We start from the raw sequence: 25,718 nt of genomic DNA on the forward strand, positions 1-25,718 counted from the left end.
ATTTTTTTAGCCAGCATATTTTCATTGTAGCCTTAGGAATGCTGGGTTCATCACATAACTAAGTAGCACATGGAATATTTATGTTTATGAGTACTCCTGTAGTACTTAGCACAGCATCTCTGTATGGAAAACACTTGATAGATTTCTTCGATTGATCATTCTTCCATTACACACACTGACCACTTCTGAGTCACTTCAATGCTGAATAGATAGTACTGAACACCTGGGATACAAAGTCTGGAAGGGTCAAGTATGAACATTCTGCTCAGAATTTGGGAGGGTCTCTATTTTAACAGATACCTTATGAAAACAAGTATTGCTAAGAATTTGATCAGATTCCTTGCTCTGTCTACATTCTTCATGCTTCTATCTAAATACGCAACCTTTGGTCTCCATCAAATACTCTTTTTCATTTAAACCATACTAATTTCCTCTAAACTGACACAGAAGAGCATCTTTTTATGGCATTTATTTGCCTTTACTTCCTACCACAGTTTATAGGTACAGATTATGTAGACTGTGAATTCTTGGAAGAGAAAATGTCTACACCTTTCTCAAAATGATACCTGCCAATATTGTCTAGCGTTCAAAATAAAAAAAAAATAAAAAAGGTATATTTAAACTCCCTGCAAACATTTTGTATTAATATGAAGTACAATATATATGACATGAATGGTCATCTAGTTAAATTGAAAATAGAATAATTCAGATATTTTATAGAAGACAGGATTACCAGCAGAGGTATTGCATGAGTAAAAAATCAATAATTTATTTTACATAAACAAGTATGAAATATATAAGTACATTGTTTTCTTCCTGCTCACTGGTAGCTTCTTCTTATTGTGGGCATTAATTAATTCATGTATATATGGTATCATCTTATCTAATAAAAGAGTAATATGCAAATTGACTGTACCTCCGCTACACCCACAAGCCACGCCCACCAGCCAATCAGGAACGAGTATGCAAATTAACCCAACCAAGATGGCTGTGGCCACGGAGAGAGCAGAAGGCTTGGGTTTCCCCAGCAATGGAGGAAGCCAAGCTTTCTGCCTGCCCTGGTGGGCCTAGGCCTCCACTCAAGGCTACAAAGTTTCAATTATAGAAGATACATAAATCCCCCCAAAAATGGCTGTGGCCATGGAGCAAGCAGGAGGCTTGGCTCTGCTGAAGGCTACAAAGATTCAATTATAGAAGATAAATAAATCCCAGATACCAGGGCCTCTGCTTGGGTCACTGGGGGGTGTGGCCAGCCTGCAAACCACCGCAGGCCCCTCGCCCAGGACGCCCCATGCCCCAAGGGAACCCCCACCCTGATCCGGGACACCCTTCAGGGCAAACCAGCTGATCCCCACCCGTGCACCCGGCCTCTATCTTATCTAATAAAAGAGTAATATGCAAATTGACCATCACTCCAACATACAAGATGGCTACATCCATGTGGACAGAAGATGGCCACCACAAGATGGCCAGCAGGGGAGGGCAGTTGGGAGGGACCAGGCCTGCAAGGGAGGGCAGTTGGGCGGGACCAGGCCTGCAGGGGAGGGCAGTTGGGGGTGACCCAGGCCTGCAGGGGAGAGCAGTTGGGGGGGACCAGGCCTGCAGGGGAGGGCAGTTAGGGGTGACCAGGCCTGCAGGGGAGGGCAGTTAGGGGTGACCAGGCCTGCAGAGGAGGGCAGTTATGGGCAAACAGGCTGGCAGGGGAGCAGTTAGGCATCAATCAGGCTGGCAGGGGTGTGGTTAGGGGGTGATCAGGTTGGCAGGCAGAAGTGGTTACGGGCAATCAGGAAGGCAGACAGGCGAGTAGTTGGGAGCCAGCAGTCCTGGATTGTGAGAGGGATGTCCGACTACCCGTTTAGGCCCGATCCCGGTAGGGGGCAGTCAGACATCCCTTGAGGGGTCCCAGATTGGAGAGGGTGCAGGCTGGGCTGAGGGACACCCCCTGCCCCCCATGCATGAATTTCTTGAACCAGGCCTCTAGTATCTACATAAATATGTAAATTACAGATATACCCAGGTTGTATACAGATATGAAAATAACCAACAATATTATTTCTAACAGAGTTGTATCTTAACCACATTTCTGTAGGAGCAAATACTTTCTATCAATACAATTTGAGCCTAAAATTGCACAAATGTATTTACCCTTTGTTAGTGAACAATTACAAAGAAAACAGACTGGTCTAGAAGAATTCATTAAATATTTGACAAACAATAAATACAACATATGATAAATAGTGACTACTGTTAGTGCTATAACTTTTTAATATCCTTAATCATTCATATATGCTAGTAATATAAGCTTTCTTTAAAAAAAAAACTATGCCTCTTAGAATGAAATGAAATGCAATTGTTGCCTTTGAATTGGGTAATTTACTCATTGTGCCTTGAGAACACAGTAAGGATATAATTTTTCTTTGTAAAGAAAGATCAGAAGGGAAATGTTATTTGTGTAATTAGTACCCAGGGTGTTTCTGGTGCTAAATAGGACACATCTTCAGAAAGAGGGCACCAAATTTGAGAATGAAACTTTCAAAAGACACTCTAGTAAAAATCTACACAGATAACAATACCAGAAGTATTTAATTTTTTGTAAGTAACCTGCCAACAAAGAGCATTATAAATGTATTAGTGTTAAGAACAAATTGCTGAGTAGTATCTTAAGAACAGCAAGCACAATTTATTTAAACTAAGCAAGGTGGATGGAATTTCTCTTACAAAAATGTCAGTGAAGTATAAAGGATTCTCATAAAATTTCAATCCGTTCAACTAGGTAGCAATGTGTGACAGACTTGAGTGTTCTCATAAGTCAGGTATAGTAGGTGGCCTATCACCTAAGCAATGGTAAGTCATATAGAGAAAACCTATTGGCAGTGAATCTCTAGGGTCCTCCATGGGAGATTATGTTATGACAGACTCACACTGAGGCCCAGTTGGCTATGATGCTGTTGTTTACATTAAAAGAGTTTTTTTGTTAAATATCATAATGCCATCATGCTTATTTCCTATGGTGGTGGTATTTTCAAGTATAATCTGTCAGGCAAAGTTGCTATGGCTAAATTAGTTTAGCAGACTACTACTCGAGAAAAACATGGAACACAGGTTTACAAGATGGAGGGATCCTTGTATATGTGGGTTTGGTGATTATCAATTAATCCTTTCCAGAAACAATAAAGTCTGGTACAAAATTATTAATTAGGGAACTTTACAGATAATTATTTTAATGAAAGGGTTTCAACTGGAAATTATGGGTTTTGGTTCCCTGGAAGTGTAGGGGAGAAACTATTTTGGGGCTATTATTGGGGCACAACTGCACTCACCATAATTTCTAGAAGTAAGAAAAAAAGACTGTAAATAGTCAACAAAATTATTAGTGAAGTCTAAATGCTGCAAACAGAAAGACTGATAAGTCTTCTTAAAATGTATAAAATCCCTGATAGGAGTGCAAGCCATCTATGACCAACCTGGTACATATAACAAGCTCATTCAATACAGAACCAGGAAAATGAAGATGAACACCTGCAAAGAGGTACTTCCCACTGTACCACATATCACTAAGGCTTTCAATGAGCACATGCTAGGAAGAAGCTGAGATTGTCAGAGACTCCCATTACATCCCTCATTATCAACACGTGTGCAGGTGCGGGTGTGCGCGCGCACACACACACACAAGTAAAGGGAAATATAGCTTCATGTTTAAATTAATCGCATTATAAACCTCAGAATTATGGTATGTGTGGGTTTTGCACTTCTCAATTAATCCTTTGCAGGGACAATAAAGTCTAGAATAAAATTATTATTTAAAGGATCATTACAGATAAATATTTTAATGGGAGGGTCTCAAGTGGCAATGATGGGTTTTGGTTCCCTGGGCAGGTAGCTGGAGTAATCAGTCCCCCTTACCCTGAAAATGGAATAACCAGCAGAATCATCCAAAGTCATGGCTCTGACTCAAAGTCTCCATTCAGACCTTTAGAGAAATGCATGAGGCTACATTTGGGGTTGCTCTCAGTTAGTCCCACAGAGCACAATCACTGAAGGGTGAACAATAACATGAAATACTTAGATAAGAGAATTTCCTGACGGCTACACCATCAAGGAATAGAGGAGGAGTCTTTCCTTCAGTTGGTTCAGATTAAAGAAATAAGTCCAACTTTCTCCCCCATGTTCTCCATACCTTTCTCAACATCCTTTACTAGCCACACTAAAAACATTTTCACCTAGATATGCTTCAAGAAAAGCTAATACTACTTTATTGAATTCAACTATAAAATTCTAGTCAGCGCTTTTTAAATGGCAAAACCCCACTTCAACAGATGTTTTAAAATTATGCCCAAATGACCTGGAGCGGTAAGTTTGTTTAAGGTTAAATGAAGTTAAATTCATTTTCTTCGTAGTGCAGGATTCTCATTGCCTTCCCTGTGCTATTTAGGTGGTGGCTTTCTCCACTTGCTGCCTTAATGTATGTGGCACTGACCTCTGAACCCAGGCTTGTCATCTACAATATAGTGTATTGTGAGAAGCTGTTGTAAACCTCTCTCTGCAGGAGAAAAGCCCAATCTCCTTTGTGCCGACCTTTCTGAAGAGAAATTTTTATTGTAATATGTACTGCAATGAAAACTTCAGTAAAGGCAGCGTGAATGAGTGTTTTGGCAGCAGCTACAGACCTTTTCAACACTTACCTGGTATAGGATTCCCCTTCACACTCTGCCTTTTGTTTGTCAAGATTATAAGAATTTGCTTTTACATCTGTGAATTCATTAGCTCCACCTTAGTAATTCCCAGATGATATTCCGTTCCCTTTGGCCCCTCCAGACATTTACATTGCATGCCCTAGCTAGCCTGGATGAGGGCATTTGCTCAACATATTGTGCTTAATCAGATTAAGTTTTCTCCGTGGTTCTGTGAGCCTTGTTTTTAAATGCAGCAAGTAAAACTCTAAAAATGTGTATAACTTCAGGAATTGCATGCAGCAAGTAGGTTGGAACTGGGTCAGGCTCCCTCAGAAACCCAAAATAGAAGCTTAAAAAATGAGTACAATGATTAAATTTAGAAAAAGCAGGGGGAGATAGACTTCCCACTGGATGCACGTGATATGTCTTTCATGGGTTGGGGGATTTAAAGGTAACAAAGTTAGGAGTCTTAGAAATTTTTTAAAAAAAGGAAGGCAGTAAAACTATAAAAATACTTTAATGTAGCAAATTAAATTGAAAAACAATATAAATAGGATACACCTGTCAAGTTCATGGGCTGGTATACAAGTAATACGATATTTGTAGTGTTAAAAGAAAATTACCAATTTGTTTATAAAAATTTTGGGGTATTAACTTTAACTCGTACTATAAAATAACATACTTTAAAATTTAAAATTACTTTTAATATTACATTTTATAATTGTTTCATACATAAAAATTGGTCAATGCCCTAGCTGGTGTGAGTGTGGGTCTGTGGATTGAAAGGTCTGGGTTCAAGTCTAGTCAAGGGCAGGTACCTCAGTTGCAAGATCCTCCCTGGCCCAGGCCCTGGTCAGGGTGAGTGCAGGAGGCAACCAATCGACGTGTTTCTCTCACATTAATGTTTCTCTCTGTCTTTCCCTCTTTTTTCCACTCCTTCTAAAAATCAATAGAAAAATATCCTCGAGTGAAAATTAAAAAAATAAAGTTGGTTAATCACTTAATATTCCAGAGTAGACATTATGAGTCTGTAAAATGCTTATATAAGTAACTAGAGGCTGGTGCACAAAATTTGTGCACGGTGGGGGGTGGTCCCCTCAGCCCAGCCTGTACCCTCTCTAAACTGGGACCCCTTGGGGGATGTCCAACTACTGGTTTAGGCCTGATCCTGAGGATTGCCCCTAACTACCCACCCTGTTGGCCTGGTCACACCCAACTGCCCCCCCCCCCCCCGAGCCTGGTTGCCCCTATCTGCCCCCCCGTCGGCCTGGTCACCCCACACAGCCTGCTGCTCAGTCATTTGGTCGCCCCTCACTGACCCCCCTGCTGGCCTGGTTGTCCCACGCAGCCTGCTGTTCGGTCATCTGTTCGGTTGCGATGGTCACTTAGACATTATATATATATCTGAATAAATTTTTACTAATTGGGGGTAATACTGAGTTCCTCATATCTAGCAAGTAAAGCTAGTGATAATGAGTGTTAAACCAGATCTTTTTTATTTTTTTATTTTTCTTTTAAGAACTTTCAATAGCCATCTCCATCTACCACAGGATTTGTCACATTTACCCAATGGGCCCATTTATATTATCACTTACAGTTTGTGACCATGAATACTATAATGTTTGCATAATTAGTACTGTTTCATTTTAGTATGTTCCTGTGGTTAAGAATCATACACCCAGCTTACATTTATTTTACAATTCATTATGTAGCATTAGTCAATTTATAAAAAGTTATTTGGGCTTTATTTCCTATAATTAAAAAGAAACATTAGTGTAATATTTTACTTCCTCCCTCATAAGACTTCAAATTAGTAAATTATAAAATGCAGTAGCCTTATGTCTAAATAACTATAAATATTATTGTTTAATTATTAAAATCCTTCTTAAGATTTCTCCTTATTGACTAAGCATGAGATCAGTTATTTCTTTTCTCTTATTATTATTACTACTAGAGGCCTGGTGCATGAAAATTCGTGCACTGGGGGGTCCCTTAGCCAGGCCTGCCCCCTCTCACAGTCTGGGAGCCCTCAGGGGATGTCCTACTGATGGCTTAGGCCCGCTCCCCACAGTCTGGCCTTCCTCTGCAGGAGGTGACCAAGCCAATCATGGGAAGGTGCTGCCCCCATCACCCCACTGCTGCTGCCACTGCCGGCCACAGTGGCTATTGGCCCTTGGCCCTCGCTTCTTAGCACTGGCCTCATCCCCTCCCCACTGGTGGGTGGGGGGCGATCTGGGGCCAGGCCAGCTGTGTGGGGGGGCTGTGGGAGGTTGAGGCACAGCAGGTCGCACTCTGTCCAGCCTCTGAGGAGGCGCGGCTTCGGGACCGGGCCTGCGCCACAGCCTCTGTGGCTGCCTCTGCAGAAGGGGCAGTACTGGGACCGGGATTACACAGCCCCCTCTCCCGCTGCCTCTGCAGAAGGGGCCATTGTGCTGGACTGGCCTGTGCAGAGGCCTCTCCCGTGCCATCTCTGTGAAAGGGGCAGTGGTGGCAACAGCAGCATTGCCTCCTCTCCCACAGTGGCAGCAGTGCCTCTCCCATGTCCTCTGAGAAAGGGGCTGCCTGGCTGCGCCTCTCCCGCGCCACCCTGCCTCTCCCCTGCCCCTCGGCCCTGCAGCCGCTGTGGCTTTGTCTGGATGGATGTCCAGGCTAATTAGCATATTACCCTTTTATTAGTATAGATTATTATTTAATACTATCATCATCATTTTATTTACTTACTGAGCTTTCTATAGCTATTGGTCATCAATTAATCCAGATGATATAATTTGCCACTTTTCTACAAAATTGGTCTCCATATTCTTTACTAGGAAGGAAAATAATATTAACCATGGTCAAACAAAGAGTACAGTTGATGATTATTATAAAAATTGTTAAATTGTAGAAGAATATACTCCTGAAAGCATTTTATAATAATCAGATATCAGCTAATGTAATACCTACATAAAAATGGTTATTAAAATGCTTTCAATCTTCATTATTTCTTATTATTACATCAGACTTCATATTGGATGACCACATTATTTCTAGGTTGTTAGTATTTCAAGGTAAATATAATAAAATACATAATTCCTCCACTAAAACAAGTGTATTTATCACATACAAAACTGAGCTTCTCTATATATGTAATGATTCACACTGTAATTCTATGTAAATTGGACCATGGCTGTGGAACTATACAGAGTAAACAAGCTAAACCTTATTCTGCAAATTTAACATTAGTTAAATGCCCCTTCTTAGAACAATAAAGAAGACATATGCTGAAGTTATTTGATTTCACAGTTTGAAGAACCTGGAACAAAATTATTTAATGAGGTACTCTGGAATAACATAGTCTACACTCCTATTTTAAATTACCCTTTTCTCTGACATTCTGGATGAAGATCACAATAATCCTATATAATGAAAGGGTAATATGCAAATTGACTGAACTGCGAAACTACAGGAACGCCTGCAGCCCCTCACCCTGGCCGGCCCTGCTCCCAAGCTGGTACGAGCCCTATTGGGGGCAGGGCCAGCTGGCAAACCGCCCGCAGCTCCTGCCCCCAGCCAGTCCGTCCCTGATGGCCGACCCACCAGTGCATGAATTCATGCACCTGGCTTCTAGTAATAACTATAATGATAATGAAATTTTCCTGTCTCCAGTCCATATGGCTCAAATAGGCATGAGAAAGGTAGAGAACAGAGTTTAATACTGGTGAGGAAAAGGAAATATTTTTAAAGTTAACAGGAAATAATAGAGAGGTTTGTTCCAACACAGTACAAAAGGAAGTCCATTAAGATAAATGGTTTATGAGCATTGTATGTTGGAAATGAAATGTCATGACTTTTGAAAAGGCATTTGGCATGTAACAAGTGATTACTGATTAATGAACTACATTAAAGATGAAATCATTAATTAAAGGTAAAGAAAACCACTTAATAGTTTAAAGTAATGAATAGCATTTGCTAATATTAAAGGTGAATAAGAGAAAATTAATTCTATTTAGGCAAAATATTACCAGTAGGATATAATAAGAATAAATTAGAGCACAGAAGCATTACAATTGTTGATAATATCAACAATCTTAGGGGCCACAGATTAATCTGTGAAAGGAATAACTAAAATTGAGAAGAACTTCATGTCAAAATGAAGATTTTCTTAGCTATAATACTAGTATATATAATACCTATATATTTCAAATGTATTATTTTATATGCATATGATATAATTTATTTGTTTGACTAAAAAATGAGTAATATAATTTTAAAAATTACTATTTGCCCTAACTGGTTTGGCTCAGTGGATAGAGCGTCAGCCTATGGACTGAATGGTCCTGGGTTCGATTCCAATCAAGGGTACATGCCTGGGGTTGTGAGCTCGAACCTCAATTCTCTCTCATCATTGATGTTACTATCTCTCTCTCCCTCTACCTTCCCCTCTGAAATCAATTAAAAAAAAGATTGTTTTTTAAAAAAACAATAATAAAAATTACTATTTGATGAACAGCTTTATTTGCATTTCAGTTATAATTTTAAGAAAATAAACTAGTTAACTGCAAACTACTATATAATCATGAGTGTTTATTATTGTTGTTGTTTCTTAATTCTGAAGTTTGAATTAAATCACACACTGAGTATCATCGGGAATAACCTGGGTTTATATAGTTTAATTTTTGTAACATGTATACCAGCTACTCTTAGGGGAATGATCATAATATTACACTGATTATAAAATAAACCTTGGAAAAATCAAATTCCTCTGGGAAACTAATCTAGGCTATAAAGTTATTCATCCTTTTATCTATTTACTAGAGGCCTGGTGCACGAAATTCGTGCACTGGCAGGGGGAGGGGGGCCTTGGCCCAGCCTGTGCCCTCTCACAGTCCGGGAGCCCTTGGGGGATGTCCGACTGACGGCTGAGGCCCGCTCAGTCACACATCCTTAGCGTTGCCGTGGAGGCGGGAGAGGCTCCCGCCACCACCACTACGCTTGCCAGCCGTGAGCCTGGCTTCTGGCTGAGCGGCACTCCCCCTGTTGGAGCACACTGACCACCAGGGGGCAGCTTCTGCATTGAACATCTGCCCCCTGGTGGTCAGTGTGCATTATAGTGACCGGTCATCCCGCCGTTCAGTTGATTTGCATATTAGCCTTTTATTATATAGAATTAAACAGAAAAAAAAATAACCTTGATTAAAAAGTCAAATTCTATAAATATATAGGGTGTCCCAAAAATGTATACACCCACTTTGAATAAATATAAATGCAGTGTTTATTAAAATATATTTAATTTTCAACATTGAGCTATCAGTTGTTAAAATGTGTATACATTTTTTTGGGGGGAGGGAACTTCCTGTAGTTTTATTCCTTAAAACCCACAAAGTAAAGCAAAAACAATGACACGATTCTAAGTGTAAAGTCCCTATTCTGTTTGGAATCAGGACCTATCTAAACCAAATAAAATGGTCTCTGGCCAAAATCATACAAAAGGTCCCCATTTTTATCTTTAATGTGCTATGATGCCCTGACATTGATTTTATGTTTACTCTGGTGACTTTAGTGAAATTTTTAGTTTTGATAATTAAAGCTAATTTTTTTAAATAGAGTTTTTAAGAACAATTGTTTGCTAAGAAAAGGAATTAGAAAAAATTGCAGTGAGAGGGAAGAACTGTGAGTTTCTGTCTTCAATAATTATTCACAAAATTACCAAGCTGCTCCCACACTGTTGGAGCAGAGCTCACAATTTAACTCAACTGAGCAACTGCTGAGAAATGCCTGGGAGGCCTCTCTGGTACTTCACCTTGCAAGATCAGCAAAAATAGTTAAAAGAACAGTGATGTTCATTTTACTTTTTGTAAAATGGTGATACTTAGGTCCTTTGAGTTAAAGCAATCAGAGTTAAACACATGCTAACTTACACAGTCAGAAAATCTTATAGTATTACGTGTCAGGCCATCTAATAAACCAGCAAAACGAAGACCTTTGAGTATCCCTCCTCTTTTTCAGAGCTCCATACTAAACCCTCAAGTGCAATTGCTCTTTTGCACATGTGAGCTATTAGTTTCTAGAATATATGGGTCAGAAGACAATAATTTCAAACACCTACATTATTTATAGGAAGGAAATCTCACCTCATCTCTTTTTACTATTAAGTTATAGTGTTATCCTTTATTCAAAAGACAGCTGTTGAGCTTTATAGTCCAATCAATTATATGGTAATAACTAATGATGCATTACTAACTGTGTGATTTGTATTTTAAAAGTATTTTTAGACTTCAAGTGTCAGATCCAAAATGTAAAGAGCTTAAAAAGCATTATTCCTGTTTTTATGCCAAGAAAAATGGAAGAAACTAAAAATCACTTTTCAGAGACCCTTCAAAGAACTGAGATTACAGGGCAAACCACCAGACTAAAAATCTAAGAGACTGACAAATCTAGAGATATATAGCACCTGAGATTTATTTACTTCACAGGTAAGCTGATGGGCGACATAAGCAGGTTGAAACACTACGATAGTAATTTTGATTTATTGCTGGAGGCTGAGTAGGGACTAACTTGAGAGTAAGAAGACCCTGGAGGCTGAAGTCAAAGGGGAGGGGCTCACACTTGTGAAGGCTGTTCTTCCAAGACCCCAGGGGTTCTCATGGAGAGTGTTTAAGACAATTCCCCACAAGGCCCTGGCAGCAGGAATGGAAGAGTGGCCATCATGACGTCCGCTCAGCTCCTTCTCCCTAACAAACCTGGTCACTGGGGATGAGGGATAAGGACTTCATCAGAGGGCCAGGTGGATACTCTGCCAGCACAGGGAAGGAACTGTGCTCCACTGCAGCTGGAGTCAAGCTGGGATGTACTGTCTCGGAGAAGAGACCGCTGGAGGCATAAACTGATAGGGAAACATAAGAGGTGACTTTGACAAAATGCTGGAGGCTGAGTGTGGACTAGCATGATGAGAGGAACCTCTGGATGCTTCCATTCTACGGAGTCTCCAGATGCCTTGGGCTTGCCTTCTAGAAACCCAAAGAAATATCAAATTGGTAGGAAAGAAAAAGAGTAACCATTTTGAAATAAGTCCAGAGTTTTCTCCATAATAGAGACCTACTTTATAGGGGGAGGAGGAGTGGTGAAAAAAAAATCCCCCAACTGTAGCCCCTCCAACCTTCCTATTTTACCAAAGGAAACAAACCAAGAAACCCATAAATAAATAAATGCCATAGCTGTCAGGGGATAAAGCTCTGGAGACCTAGACTGGGAAGTCTGTGGTTGCAGGATGAAGTAGGGCTCAGGAAGGGAGAAGCCTCTATGCCCAGAGGAGGGAGAGAACCACTTCCCTAAGAAAGATCCAGTAACAATCAGAAAATTATAAAACTCCTCCCTCCTCCCACACCTGACCAGCACTCTAACATGCCTCCAATAATAGTAACATTAAATAGCCACTGAAAGAGCTGCCAGATGCTAACTCACTCTGAGGAGTAGTATACAAACGGAAGCTCCTGAGAGAGGAGAGGACAAACAATGACACAAGAGGAAGCTGAAACCTCTGCTGCCTATAGCTACCATAAACGTGGGGCACTGCTCAAATCCTAGCCATAGTAACATAATCCTCACACTGAATGCGTACTTACCTCAGTGCCTAATACCCTATATATTCTCTCCAGCTTTCAACAACAAAAAATTCCAAAGTTTTTAAAAAAATGTAAAAGTCTCAAGAGACAAAATAACCCATCATGAGAGCCAAAATCAACTGATTGAATATTAAAAGAATCAGAAAGGGAATTTACAATAACTATGATTAATATATTAAAGACTGTAATAGAGAAGATGAAACATGGAAAACCAGATGATTAACATAACCATAGAGATAAAAAGTAGAAGAATCTAAAGAAAGTAGTAGAAATAAAAATCAGTGAGTTTGAAAATAGGTAATGAAACTTCCTAGAGTACAATGCAAAGAGACAAAAAAAAAGACAAAAAGGAAAAATAAAGCACTCAGAATATCCAAGAAACATGAGACAATATCAAAAGCTGTAACATTTCCTCAGTCAGAATAGCAGAAGAAGGAGAAGAGAATAGCAAAATATTTCAAGAAATAATAGTCAAGATCTTGTCAAATTCAATATCAGACACTAAGCCCTGACTGGTGTTGCTCAGTGGTTGGAGCATCATCCCATATACCTAGAGGTCTCAGGTTCCATTCCTGGTCATGACACATCCCTAGGTTGCCAGTTTGGTATACGAGAGGCAAGCACTCCATGTTTCTCACTCACATTGATTTTTTTTTTTTTAATCTCTCTCCCTTCCTTCTCTCTAGTCAATAAACATATCCTCAGGTGAAGATAAAAAAAAAATACAAACAAATATGTCAGACACCAAACCATGGATTCAAGAAGTTCAGAAAATGCCTAGCAAAATAAGCAGACAATCCAAAACAAAAGGAGATAAACCACACATACCACATTCAAACTGTAAAAAGTCAAAGAATGTTAAAGAAAGCTGGGTTGGGGAGTGCTCACCTATAGAGAAACAAAGAAAAGAATTACAGTCAACTTTTATCAGCAACATTACAAGTAAGAGAAAACTGAAGTGAAATCTTCATAAACACAAATTCATTTAACTTCAACCATTATTTCCTAACTACCATTTATAACCAAGGCACTGGAGAAGCTGTAAGGAGCAGGGTTAGTGGTTGGGGGAGGATGTACACCTCAGGAGAGGTAACAGGGACAGATTCAAAAGGAGAGGAGATCAAGGCAAAGTAGAATCAAAGAGCTCAACAGCAAGTGTTAACTCAGAAGCAGGGATGAATTTGTTAATATTGTGGAGAGATAAATCTCAATGTGTCTCTTTTGTGTCAACACATTTCAGCTTTTTCCTTGTACTATCTTTTTAAAGATATTTATGGAGCAAATGGATTTGGGAAATTGGGATAGTATCTACCTACAGAGATGAGGGCAGATGTGATGCTCTCCAGGAATGTCAAGATGAAGTCTTCCTCTGGGGCAAAGGTTGGACATGTTTGCTACCAGCCTCCTTATCACTCAGGGTTTCCTAAACTTCGTTTTTTTTCAGCTAGGGCTGAAACCCACTGTGTTCACAGCACCCACTCCACATCTCTCCTGTGGCACTAGAGGTCAAGGGAACAAATGTGAGCACAAACCTTGTGTTGTGAGCAATCAAGTCCTTTGTCTATGATCTAGGTGTTACCTCTTTGCTGTCAGCATCCGAGAAACTATGTAGGTTAACTTGTTGGCTTCCAAGTAGGGAAAAAATCGCACACCCTCAAAAAATAGAGATCCTTGAGGAATAGAAGTGATAATTTAGGAACTGTGCTAAGGACATTTTATCTACTTCAATTTAGTCTTCAAACCCAGTGGATTTATTTTAATGATATGAGAAAATAGGAGACTAAAAAATTAGAGTGTTTCGCTATTTTTTTCAAGGTCAAACTTCAACTCAGTGGCAGGATCACTAATGTAAGCATATGGATGTCTAACCACAATACCTGTGAGTTTAAGCACTAGGACCCACTGACTCCCTGGATAGTTAGGTTTTAAATAGACTTTCTAATGATCACAATTTTTAGAAATGTAAATTGTAGAACTTGATCTAGTACATGAGATATATGCAGAACAACAGACAGAAAATCAGGCCAAATGCAAATTTAATACCTTATTGCAAGAAGTAATGCCTAAAGTTATAGAATTTTAATAAAAATTATTTTGCTTGACCTAGTTAAATAATTGTACCAATATGTTATACTTAATGTGTGTACAGACTAGAACATCAAAAGGTTTTGCTGATATGTCTAAATGTAAAGTATTTTTCATAAACAGATAATTGTATACTTTATCTTTGCTATATTTAATTGAGGCTAAAATCTAATTAAATCTAATTTAATTGAGGCTAAGAAAATTATCTGATAGAAGAGTAACTGATATACAAAGTTTTTATATCCGTCATACGTACAGTATGTGAATCAATATTTAACACATAGGGATTAATTGAGAACCTAACAGTCATTATTTTTTATAATAATGCCACTTTTCTGTACTATCATTGCATCTTTAAGAGAATAAGAAGTAACAGTTATTTATTATTACAGCATTTATATTTGCAAGAAGTTCAATCCCTCTTTAATTTAATATAGCTTTGGATTTTCTGTTAGATATACTTTTATAGTCTGTAAGTATACTGTTAGTACTATTGGTATAATGCTTTAATTATATTCTTTTTGGTTATTATAACATTTGATGTAATATAAAGGATATTATTCTTAACAACAATAGCAGTTAGAAGACAAAAGATCAATTCCTTTAATTTCTTAGGAAGTATGATACTTTATTTGAGATTTTTTTCAGCTATACTATTTACTATTCCTAAAAGCAAATACTTTTCTGATATTGAAGTTCGCAAAAAGCCCACCATCAATGCATCCTTTTAAAAAATATTAAAGGATATATTCAAGAAAACTAAAGGAGACAACATGAGAAAATGAATTGAGAAAATTGTGGATACAGAGTGGTATTAAAAGTTACAATTCAAAAGAATATATGCATGCCTATGTTCATAGCAGTGTTATTCATAATAATCAAGAGCTGGAAACAGCCCGACTGCCATCAGTAGATGAGTGGATAAAAACACTGTGGCACATTTACGCAATGGAATACTATGCAGCTGTAATAAAGAAGTATCTCTTACCCTTGAGACAGCATGGGTGGGCCTGGAGATTATTACGCTAAGCAAAATAAGCCAGTCAGAAAAAAACAAGTATCACATGATCTCACTTATACTAGTATGTGTAATCTAACTGAAATAAATTTTTAGGGGTGAGATAGGCAGTTTTACAAAATTTTAGAAATTAAGGGGTCCAAAGAAAAAGCACAGGGCTACAGAGATACAAAGGATATACTTCCATAAGACAAGGGAGCTAGGAGCAACAGAAGTTACATTTCCATAAGATAGGGGAGCATTTCCATAAGATAAGGGAAGTTGAGAGTGGCAAAAGGTACACATTTACAAAATAGAGGGAGGAAGAAAGCCCAGAGGGAATTGGAAAACAATAAGGGAGAAGAAGAAGGGCACCTCAGGTACTTCATGTGAGGCTTAAGCTCGGGTGTTGCTATACTGACCAAATCTAAGGGGAAAAGTAACCAATCAGAGGGGTTATAGAGGCACAAAAAACTGCAGCCTTTATAAACTGTGGAAAAGGGGACATGATGGGACTCTTTCCCTCTCCCCACGTGGGAGTCTGTGCTTGTTTCTCAATAAATTTCTAACTTTGCTATATCACCTTTCGTCCATGGTTTCATTCTTGATGTTCCACCAGACAAGAGCCCGGGAACCATGCTGCCCAGGGGAATATCTGCGTTCCAGTCCAAATTTCCCATTTCATAATGAAAAAAATAAATTGACAAACAAAATAGAAACAGAGGCATCGATACATGGAACAGACTGACAGCTGTCAGAGGGGAGGGAAGAGGAGGAAACTGGTTGGAAGAAGGTGAAGGGATTAGCCAAAGAACATATATGTATAACCCATAGACACAGAGGAATGGAGGAAGGGAGGGGGTGGGAGAGGGAGGGAGTGAGAAAGGGTGAGAATGAGAGGGAGGGGAAGACTTGCTTACTAGGGCTAACGCCAGTTTCCTCTACAGCTGAATTCTATGGCTTTATTGGATAATTTTAATGGCTATTATTTTATTTTATTATTTTATGTATAAACTCTGGCTTCAAACTTTATTTTAAAATTGGTTAGTTTTGTACTATTAATTGGACATTTACAACACTATGTTTAATTCATACATTCATAAATATTCATTGAGTGCCTACTATATGCTGTACATTGTGATATAAGAAGTCTTAGGAATGTTTGCTTTTTTCGGAATGTTGTAACCTCATATGAACCTTTTCCTGAATAAGACACATTTATTTATTTATTTATTTATTTATTTATTTATTTATTTATTTATTTTATGTTTACTTACTTTTTAAATTTAAATTCTAATTGTTTAAAGTATTACATAAGTCTCCTGTTTCCCCCAGTGACCTCTCCCCAGCCACCCCCATCACCCAGCACATGCCCTCCCTCCCCCCGCCCACGTCTGTGGCCATTAGTTATGCTTATATGCAAGTCCTTTGCTTGATCTCTTACCCCCCTGAACCCCTGCCTTCCCTCATAGGTTGGACGGTCTATTTAATGCTTCTATGACTCTGGTTCCATTTTTGTTCATCAGTTTATATTGTTCATTCTATTCCACAAATGAGTGAGATCATGTGATATTTATCTTTCTCTGGCATATTTCCCTTAGCATAATGCTCTCCAGTTCCAGCCATGCTGTTGCAAATGGTAAGAACTCCTTTTTTACCGCAGCATAGTATTCCATCCTATAGATGTATCACAGTTTTCTAATCCACTCATCTGCTGATGGGCACTTAGGTTGTTTCCAAATCTTAGCTATTGTAAATTGTGCTGCTATGAACATAAGGGTGCATATATCCTTTCTGATTCGTGTTTGTTTTCTTGGGATATATTCCTAGAAGTGGGATTACTGAGTCAAATGGAAATTCCACAGTCTGCATTCCCACCAGCAGTGCAAGAGGGTTCCATTTTCTCTGAATCCTCTCTAGCACTTGTCATTTGTTGATTTGTTAATGACAGCCATCCTGACAGTTGTGAGATGGTACCGCATTATTGTTTTGATTTGCATCTCTCAGACGATTAGTGACTTTGAGCATGTTTTCATACATCTCTTGGTCTTCTGTATGTCATCTTTTGAAAAGTGTCTATTTAGGTCTGTTGCCCATTTTTTTATTGGATTGTTTATCTTCCTTTTGTTAAGTTGTATGAGTTCCCTATAAATTTTTGAGAGTAAACCCTTATCAGAGAAAACATTGGCAAATGTGTTTCTTGTTGTTTTCTTGATTTCTTCTGCTGTGCAGAAGCATTTTATTTTGATGTAGTCCCATTTGTTTATTTTCTCCTTAGTTTCCATTGTCCTAGGATCTGTAGTGCTAAAGATATCGCTACAACAAATGTCTGCTACTTTGCTGCCTATGGCTTCTTCTAAGATTTTTATGGTTTTCTGTCTTACATTTAAGTCCTTTATCCATTTTCAGTATAATTTTGTGTATGATATATGGATTAGCAGAATCAACATCATTAAAATGTCTAAACTACCCAAAGCAATCTATAGATTCAATGCAATCCCCATTAAAATACCAATGGTATAGTTCAAAGACCTAGAACAAACTCTCTAAAAATTCATCTGGAAGACCCCGAATAGCTGCAGCAATCTTGAGACAGAAGAACAAAGTTGGAGGAATCACAATACCAGATATCAAGCTATACTACAAAGCCACTGTCCTCAAAACTGTCTGGTACTGGCACAAGAACAAGAACATATGCCAATGGAACAGAACAGAGAACCCAGAAATTGACCCAAGCCATTATGCTCAATCAATATTTGACAAAGGAGGCATGAACATACAATGGAGTCAAGACAGTCTCTTCAATAAATGGTGTTGGGAAAATTGGACAGATATGTGCAAAAAAATGAAGCTAATCACTATTATTTGAAGAAAACTCAAGGGGATTTTTTTTCTAGAAAATAAAAAAAATCTCTTTGTAATACAAAAAATAAAAGTAAAGTTTACCACGGTGACAAAACTGGGTTAAAATCAGTCTCTTTATTCTTAGAAAGAAAGAAATAGAATGTGGACTTATAAGACAGAAAGACTACCTGGTAACTCTCTTAAGCTGGGAATATCTCTTAACTCTACGATCTTTAGTTTCCTCAAGTGTCCAAATGGTATACCAATACTTACATGTTTTGAAGAGTAAAGAAAATAACTTGCAAATAATAGATGTAGCTATGTATTATTTCCACTGCTTTCTCTCATATTCCAAATATGGATTATATTCTTTCCTAAATCCAATAGTCAAGTCCTGGTCATTTAGCTTCCAAAATTTTTATTGAATCAATTACTTGCTTTATACCCCTACTGCCTTAATCACTATCATCTCAACCCCAACATTTTGCCTGAAATAAGTTACATGTTGGGAATGAGACATGAGCAGAGGTAGAAGAAGGAACAAACTTCTATTGAATTCCTATTATATATGTTAAGTAATTTGTCTGTATTATTTCCATTAACTCCCATTAGGCTCAAGTTGCTCTTTTTAACATCACTACTGATATTCTAATTGCCAAAGTCTGAGGTCATTTCTGGGATTCATATTACAGAACATTCCTCCTGAATACAAGAGTCAAATTCACCATCTTTCTCAAGCTGGAATTTATTCCTCAGCTGCTGAGACACTGTTCTTTCCTGTTTCTCATTTAACATCATCAAGATGCTTCTTCCTGTAATGAGTCTATGGTTAATAGTCTTTTACAAACCACTTACCCTACTTTTCTCACTTTTTGCACCTCAATGTATCTCCAGTATTTACTCCAACCCAGACCTTTTGTCTTAGATGTGAAAGCACAAATGTTTCTACACTTGGGCCATAAACACCTTAATTACACTGTGTTCATTGCTGAATTTAAAATTTTCACCACCTAAACTATATCTTTTAACAATGTTTCCATCTTGGTTTTATCATCATAATTTTTTCAGGAGTTGTCAATGACTCCTGGAGACCTCTCCTTTCTTAAATCCCATCAGTCAAGACCTGATAAGCTTATTTTCTCTGAAAAGCTTATTTTTTTGTGTGTTGCTATTGGATTGATTTCAAATTTTACACAAGTATTTTATTTTCTACATGAATTTGTTGTGGTATTTTTTCTAACTTTCCTATAAATTCTAGTTAGAATTTTACATTTTGATTTTGTGCAGTTGCATGTTATCAGGTATAAAAGTGGAGATAGCATTGTTTTAATTCTTGCCACATCAAATAACTATTTGTACATAGTCCTAGTTTAACTCCTTTCAACATATAATCTGATGTGTTCTCAGAACACAATCTTCTGAATCTAGTCATTCAAATGAATAGCTTAACTGAGCATTTAAGATATAGCATAGGTCAAAGTTTACTGTGATCATCAACCATTGCTATGTAGATCATTTAAGATATGTCTAGGGTAATCTCCTTTGAGTTTAGATATATTAAGTGCAAAATAAATATTGTCTAAGGTTCTTTCCAATGCTCTTCTTCATATTTGGCCCTGAAAGTCCTTTCTAGATTTAGGATTGCAATATATATATATATAGTTTATGATTTAAGTGAAGCTGTTTTTTCTTATTTCCTTTTTTTTGTTTTGTTATTAATCCTCACCCGAAGGTATTTCCCATTGATTTTTTAGAGAGTGTGAAAGGAAGGGGGAGGGACAGAGAGAGACAAAAATGTCATTGTGAGAGATACACATCCATTGGTTGCCTCCTGCACATGTGACCAGGGCTGGGATCAAGCCTGCAAATGAGGTACATGCCCTGGACCAGAATCAACCCCAGACCTTTCAGTCTGCAGGCTGATGCTCTATCCACTAAGCCAAACTGGCTAGGGCTGTTTTTTTGTTGTTGTTGTTGTTTTTTTCCTTTTTTAAAGCTACCTAAGGATATGTATTTATTGGTTTTTAGAGAGAGAAAGGCACACACACACAAACATTGATGTGAGAGAGAAATATCAGTTGCTTCCTATATGTGCCTTAACTGAGGTTCAAACCCACAACCTAGGTATGTACCCTGATTGGGAATCAAACCTGCACCCTTTTGGTGTATGGGACAACCAACTAAACCTCCCAGCCAGGTCTCAAGTGAAGCTGTTTCAATCCATTTGTGTATGACAAGGACAAAAAAAGGTTGTTGTTTTTTTTTGAGTGTGTGTGTTTTTTTTATAAGTAAAGTTGTTTTGATGTGGGAATGAAGTAAGTTGAGTCAGGATGTTATTATCATCTCATCTGTTAATCTTTATAAGCACTCAGCAATGCTGAGGGGCCCCACTGGAAACTTACTGATAAGAACTTGTGGAGATAAAACAATGGTAAGGGGACATTTAGACGATAAATACTGAGAGTTTGTGAAGACTATTTGAGAGTTTCAGTCTGGGCAAGGCACATTTTGCTGACCTAAGTAGTTCTCTGAAGATCTTGAGATATTTGCTCCTGACTTGTCCAAGGTGACTGTTGGCAGGGATGCTAAACCATGTCAAGGTCTCTGGAGCCATAATCCTCAGAGCAGCCTATCATGTTCAGCAACACCATCATCTTCCTTTCCCTAGCAATGTGCTCCAGCAATGAGGGGCTTTCGTTTTTGCACTGACAGGAGGATGTCAACTCATGATTGGTCAAGACTTCTCCCAAGAAACCAAACTTATATACTAGTAAAAAGGTACACTTTTGTTAAATTTGGACTTTCTTTTATAAAAAAAATATTTTTATGGATTTTTAGAGAGAGAGGAAGGAAGAGGGAGAGAGATAGAAACACTGATGTGAATGAAACATCAATCAGCTGCCTCCTGCATGCCCCCTACAGGGGATGAAGCCCACAACCTGGACATGTGCTAACCAGCAACCTTTTGGTGCACGGGAAGACACTCAACCAACTGAACCACACTGGACAGGGCTGGACTTTTATTTTTTTATCTCCTCTTGCCTGGAATGACTGTACAATTAAATCTGTCATTTGCATGGAATATGTTTTTTTTTCCTTTCTTGGCTTATTAAAAGATATTATCCTGTATGCTAGTGGCTTATGAATTATTATAATCCCCACTGTGAACCTGTGCTAAATAAATTGCTGGCAAAGACAACAGTCTCTGAGTATAACTTTGCCACCAAAAACAAAATGTAGCAAAACAACATACAAAATACATGGAAAGTGGTTTGTCCATAGTCCATGTTCACAACTATGAATCTCATATTAACCTAACTACATAAAATGTATATGGGGCTTTAGAAATTATCTAAAATGTCAACAATCCTTGGATAAAGTAGATTAATCTTTCAAGTGATCATTCTGCATTTGTGATCAAACAACAATTCTTTGTAATGGAAAGAAGTAATACACTAAAGGGACCTAGAAGCACTGGCCTTTGTTTTATTTATTTTTTATTTTTTTAAAATAAATCTTTATTCAGAATATTACAATTATTTCTCCTTTTTCCCCCCATAGCTCCCCTCCTCCCAGTTCCCACCCCACCTTCTGCCCTTACCTCCCCACCACTGTCCTCATCCATAGGTGTATGATTTTTGTCCAGTCACTTCATGAACCCCCCCCATACCCCTTCCCCCCTGAGAATTATCAGTCCACTCCCTTTCTATGCCCCTGATTCTATTATATTCACCAGATTATTCTGTTCCTCAGGTTTTTAATTCACTTGATTTTTAGGTTCACTTGTTGATAGATATGTATTTGTTGTTCATAATTTTTCTCTTTACTTTTTTCTTCTTCCTCTTCTTTAAAAATACCTTTCAGCATTTCATATAATACTGGTTTGGTGGTGATGAACTCCTTCAGCTTTTTCTTATCTGTGAAGCTCTTTATCTGCCCTTCAATTCTGAATGATAGCTTTGCAGGGTAGAGTAATCTTGGTTGTAGGTTCTTGCTATTCATCACATTGAAAATTTCTTGCCACTCCCGTCTGGCCTGCATAGTTTCTGTTGAGAAATCAGCTGACAGTCATATGGGTGCTCCCTTGTAGGTAACTAACTGTTTTTCTCTTGCTGCTTTTAATATTCTCTCTTTGTCTTTTGCTCTTGGCATTTTAATTATGATGTGTCTTGGTGTGGTCCTCTTTGGATTCCTTTTGTTTGGGGTTCTGTGCGCTTCCTGGACTTGTAAGTCTATTTCTTTCACCAGGTGGGGAAAGTTTTCGGTCATTATTTTTTGAAATAGGTTTTCAGTATCTTGCTCTCTCTCTTCTTCTGGCACCCCCAAATTCTGATGTTGGTACGCTTGAAGTTGTCCCAGAGGCTTCTTACACTATCTTCAACTTTTTGGATTTCTTTTTTTTTTGCTTTTTGCTTTTTCGGTTGAGTGTTTTTTGCTTCTTTGTATTTTAATTCTTTGGCTTGATTTTTGTGTTCCTCTTGTCTGTTTTTGGGTCTCTGTATAATATTTTTTATTTCAGTCAGTGTATGTTTAATTTCTAGTTGGTCCTTTTTCATATCTTCGAGGGTCTCATTATATTTATCGGCCTTTTCTAGGATATTCTTAAAAAACCTTATAACCGTGGTTTTGAATTCTATATCCAGTCGTTTGTTTTCCTCCATTTCTTTCGTTTGTGATCTGATTCTTTGACGCCGCATTTTCACTGCTTCCCTGAGTTGGTAAGGTAGATTTGTGTGCTAGGTTTCCAATATGGCCCAGTGGGTCTGCCTCCCCAGTTAACCTGAGGTGGACACTCTTGGTGCACCCCTTTGTGGACTGTGTGTACAGCCTTGTTGTAATTAAGTCTTGATTGTTGTTGGTATCACTGGGAGGAATTGACCTCCAGGCCAGTTGGCTGTAAGGATCAGCTGTGTCTATGCTGGGAGAAGTTCGGTGCTGGAGACAGCCTTATAGGATTAGACTTGCCAAATTGCAATAGCCTCTGTGCTCAGCTTGGATGGGGTGGAGTCTCAGTCTTGGCTTCCCGTCAGCCTTGCCCTTGCGCGCAAGTGTGTGCCTTCAGACCTCTGCCTTCCCTGGCTCCTGAGTCTCCGCCCGAGAGTCCAGATTCCCCCCACAAGAGCGTGGGTCCCCAGGGGCTCGCCTGGAACCGGGGTTCAGTGCAGTCAGAACTGGGGCCCAGTGCATTCAGGAGCCTCCGACTCCCTTCCACTAGGGAAAGCCTGTGGCAACCTCCGCAGCCTTTGTGTGCACTGGCACGAGCGCACTTTCAGTCCTCCGCCTTCCCAGGCTCCCAAGTCTCCGCCCGAGAGTCCAGACTCCCCCCACAAGAGCGTGGGTCCCCAGGGGCTCGCCCGGAACTGGGGTTCAGTGCAGTCAGAACTGGGGTTCAGTGCGGTCGGGGGCTTCCTTCCCCCTTCCGCCAGAGAAAGTCAGCCAGGCTCTCAGCCGCCTTTCCTCTCTGCGCGCACAAAGACCCTTTGCCGTACCTCCAATTCTCTGTGAGCTTTTCTCTTTCCTTCTAGTTGTAGAATTTTCACTCAGCCAGCTTTCCTGTGGTTCTGGATGGTGTCCGTTCTGTCTTTTAGTTGTAGTTTTGAAATTGTTGTGCGAGGCAGCAGTTTAGATGCTTACCTATGCCGCCATCTTGGTTTCTCCGAAGCGCTGGCCTTTGTAATCTTGATTTTTATGAGTTTGAAAAGCAGAAAACTGTAGAGTTAATTTACTAATTGAAGAGGAGTATGCTTATCTACTTATGTAAAGTCAGAATCTAGAATTTAAAAAAATGTAAAGTGCCCATTATCTTTATTTGGGTTACTTGAACGTATATATTTGAATCAATTTAGGCACATCCATTACTGAATACATTAGGAGAACAAAGGAAAATGTTGGTTTCTCCCACTATATAAATAAAATGTACTTTTATTAGTTGTAATATATTTCAAATTACTTTAAAAATTCATTCAGCTGTTAACACAGTCAAAACTTACTATGGTGTCAATTTGACCTCAAATGTAGGAAGTTAGAAAGATTCAAGAAACATTTCATTTTTGGTAGTTTGTCTCCCTTTTTCTAGAACAGAGATGCCATTAAATTGAATTTCCTGTACTACACAGTCTACTGAAGGCATGCTTCTAATGTAAATGACAATTGAAAGATTAGAAATGATATGGAACTAGGTTTTACATTTCCATTTTCTCTTGGACTTTGGTACTGTGCAGAAATGACATTCACAGTTTTCTGTACTGTTTTTCCACAGTAGCTAGCATTATTCTGTACTTGTTTTGCTCTGACAATCCATCAAAGCAGGGTTAGTTTAAATTCTTCTTGCCTTTCTTTCTACGCTCAATTGAACACAAATGATCCTTATCCCCTGATGATATGATTTTTAAGTGAAGTGTTCTTCTTGACATATTAAAATAAACATTGTACAGAGACTTTGAGCAACACAAAACATAATTATTGTTTATTCACAAGGGATCCTCTTTAATGCATACTGAGTTCATTTTGTAGTTTGTGGAAGTTTATGATAAATTAATACAACACCAAATATATCTTCTTATTCAAAAATGAGTTTAAAATAGCAAGAAGTCTTATTTAAGAGGAATTTTAGTGCAGGATTGTGATGTATTATAGGTATACACTTATTATGACTACTACTCAAATGTTTTTATAGCTTCCAATGAAAACAATAAGACATGGATATTGAACACCAAGGTAGAATTTACTTCAAAATTAAGAGTGATTTGCTGAGGAAAATGTATTCAATGATTTAAATAGGGAATGGAGATGAGGGATGCAAGAGATACTGAATACTTCAATTAAAATAAAATGATAATTACTTTTAATTATAAGGGGACTGATTAATATATTCAAGCTCATGCCTGAACATCCTCATTTGAGCTATGCTAGAGCAAGTGGATTGGGAGATGGGGGTAGGGAGTCCAGGAAGAATCACTCTGAAATTGACTCTAGGCTGGGGTGAGGCAACAAGGGTGAGACTTCTGGAAGACAGCTTTCTTTCAACAGTTGATGTCTTTCTGCATATTGCATAATATCTAAACACTAGCTTGAAATTAATTTGCAAATCAATTAATTTACTTTCAATAATACAATCAACTAGGCACTTTACTAAAGGCAATGCTGTAACAGTTTTTAAATTCTAAATTTTAACTAAAATATTACTTATTAAGTAAAGACAAATATAAGTGGCATAATTGAAGTTCATAAGTTGTATCTGTAATGAAATATTGTGAGACATTATAATATAGAATATCAAGTATACTATGTTTAAGAAAATACATATTTTACAATAAATATTTTATATGCATATCTGTTATTCATATTTTTTAAAAAGGAGAAAATGAATTATTTTCATTAAGGTCCAATGATAATAATTGTTATATTACATGATTCAGATGGTTATAAAATATGTGACAAATGTGGATATTAATGTTCTCTAAAATAGTCTTTGACTCAAAAAATGCTTTAAATTGTCTTCTTTATCTTTAGATGCAA

General features: G+C 38.2%; 1 protein-coding gene across 2 annotated transcripts in view; it reads right to left on the bottom strand.

Moving 5' to 3' along the window:
- Positions 1-25,718, bottom strand: part of SPOCK3 (SPARC (osteonectin), cwcv and kazal like domains proteoglycan 3) — a 349,276-nt gene that overhangs the window by 68,652 nt on the left and 254,906 nt on the right. The window lies entirely within an intron of this gene.

Source organism: Plecotus auritus (assembly GCF_963455305.1).
Source record: "Plecotus auritus genome assembly, chromosome: 6".
NCBI lineage: Eukaryota > Metazoa > Chordata > Mammalia > Chiroptera > Vespertilionidae > Plecotus > Plecotus auritus.